This window comes from Mus caroli, chromosome 11, assembly GCF_900094665.2.
Source record: "Mus caroli chromosome 11, CAROLI_EIJ_v1.1, whole genome shotgun sequence".
Lineage (NCBI taxonomy): Eukaryota > Metazoa > Chordata > Mammalia > Rodentia > Muridae > Mus > Mus caroli.
In genome coordinates this window covers 98,893,798-98,896,461 of record NC_034580.1, presented here as the reverse complement: position 1 = coordinate 98,896,461, position 2,664 = coordinate 98,893,798, and positions in this window count along the sequence as shown.

Below are 2,664 nucleotides of genomic sequence, written 5' to 3'. Positions count from 1 at the left end.
TTGTGAGCCACCATGTGGTTGCTGGGATTTGAACTCTGGACCTTCGGAAGAGCAGTCGGGTGCTCTTACCCACTGAGCCATCTCACCAGCCCGGAGCTGAGATTTTTACATCTTCATCTGAAGGCTTCTAGAATACTGATTTCCAGGCAGCTAGGATGAAGGTCTTAAAGCCCACACCCACTCCAACAGGGCCACACTTCCTAATAGTACCACTCCTTGGGCCAAACATTTTGAAACCATTACATCCCACTCCCTGGCCCCCATAGATTTGTTCACATGCACGGGGGTCATAACTAGCCATAGAATAATGCTAACTTCAAACATCCCCATACTCTATACCAGTCTCAATAATGTTAGAAGCCCAAAGTTCAAAGTCTCTTCTGAAATTCATCCAATCACTTAACTATAATCCCCAAAGCAAGACAGGAAACCAGCTAGCAAACTCCAAACTCTGCATCTCCGTGACTGATGTCAAAGTGGTCTTCAGATCTCCAACTCCTTGTTCATCTTTGTTGACTGCAACAAAGTTCTTTCTCCTGTACTGGCTCCACTCCCTGTTAGCAGCTTTCCTCAGCAAGTATCCCATGGCTCCAGCATCTTTAATATCTTTGGGTCTCCAAGGCAACTTCAACTTCATAGCTTCTTGCTCCAGTGTCATGATCTTCTGGGCTCCTCCAAAGGGCTACTGTCACTTCTCCAGCACTGCCCTCTGTAGCACTCTAAGCTCAGGTTGATCCACTCCACTGCTGCTGCTGTTTTTGGTGATCAGCCCATGGTACTGGCATCTCCAAAAGCACTGGGGTCTTCCACTGCAATTAGGCGTCACCAATAGGCTTTCATAGGGTCGCTTCATGGTGCCAAGCCTCAACTTCTTTGCATGACCCTTTCAGTCCTGGGCCTTCAACTACAACTGAGGCTGCATCTTCACCAGTGGTCTTCGATGGCCTCTCACAGTGCTGAGCCTCAGTTGCTCTTCATGACCCCCTCATGCCTTCAAAACCAGTACCACCTGGGTGACTCTTACATCACCCAGCTGTAGCATGAGGTACAACCTTAGCTATCTCTAGAATGCAGCTTCTTTATGTTCTCAGAAAACAATTCCCAGAATTCACCTCAGTGATGCTGGTCTTTTCTTATTCACTGATAATTTCTTAGCATCAGTTGTCCCAGTAGTCTCCTTCTCCTCTTGACTCTAAAGCCAGAGCCAAATGGCTGAACCTGCTAAGTTCTGCTGTTTGCTGGGGCTGGAAAATGGCCCCCTTGTTCTATTATATTATTACCAGCTTTCTGTTTTCAATGAATTTATTCTCTTCCTAAGCTTGGTTATCCTGGAACTTGCTCTGTAGACTGACTTTGAACTCAGAGGTTTGCATGCTTGTTTCCTAGGCATGGGATTAAAGGTGTGGTTCACCATGCCTGAATTTTACGTTTTTCTCTATTTGGAACTTGCTCTGTACCAGGGTGGCTTTAAACTTAGAAGTCTGCTTGTCTTTGCCCCTCCTGGCTTGTACTACCATGCCTGAAACTGAATTTAGCTGGGTGGGATTTCACCCCAAGTTCACCACCCTCTTAATTCAATTTAATATCCTTGAACACAGGATTCAGCTTCATTTCACTTCCTGGTGCCCCTTTAATACCATATATTTTGTATTTTTCCTTTCTAAGCTTGCTATGCTTGTTCAAAATGTTCTTCATGAGACTTAACCAAAGAACAAAGTCTCCAGTGGGCTTTTTGAGACTTCCTTTGTCAATGCAATGAATATAAATCTCTTTCCCTTAGCCTCACCATAGACTCTTCAGACAAGGGCAAAAGCGGCCACATTCTTCACCAAAATATCACAGAAACAGTTTCTAGGCCACACACTGAAATTCTTCTCCACTGAACCCTCTTAGGCCAGGTCTGCACAGTTCAAATCACTCTCAGCAACAAAGTCTTCCATATTCCTACTAGCATAGCCCATTAAGCCCCACTTTAAGCATTCCACTGATGTCCAAATCCAAAGTCCACATTCTTACAAACAAAAGCATGGTCAGGCCTATCTCAGCAATACTGCAGTCCCTCATACCAACTTCTGTCTTAGGGTTTTACTGCTGTGAACACACACCATGACCAAGGCAACTCTTTTTTTTTTTTTTTTAAGACTTATTTATTTATTCTATGTAAGCACACTGTAGCTGTCCTCAGACTCCAGAAGAGTGGCATCAGATTTTGTTACAGATGGTTGTGAGCCATCTTGTGGTTGCTGGGATTTGAACTCAGCACCTTCGGAAGAGCAGTCTGTGCTCTTAACATCTGAGCCATCTCACCAGCCCCCCCCCCCCTTTTTTTTTTTTTTTTTTTGGTTTTTCAAGACAGGGTTTCTCTGGCTGTCCTGGAACAGGACAGAACTCCGTAGATCAGGCTGGCCTCGAACTCAGGAATCCACCTGCCTCTGCCTCCCGAGTGCTGGGATTAAAGGCCTGTGCCACCACGCCCGACTCCAAGGCAACTTTTTTTTTTAAAGATTTATTTATTTATTATATGTAAGTACACTGTAGCTGTCTTCAGATACTCCAGAAGAGGGCGCCAGATCTTGTTACGGATGGTTGTGAGCCACCATGTGGTTGCTGGGATTTGAACTCTGGACCTTCGGAAGAGCAGTCGGGTGCTCTTACCCACTGAGC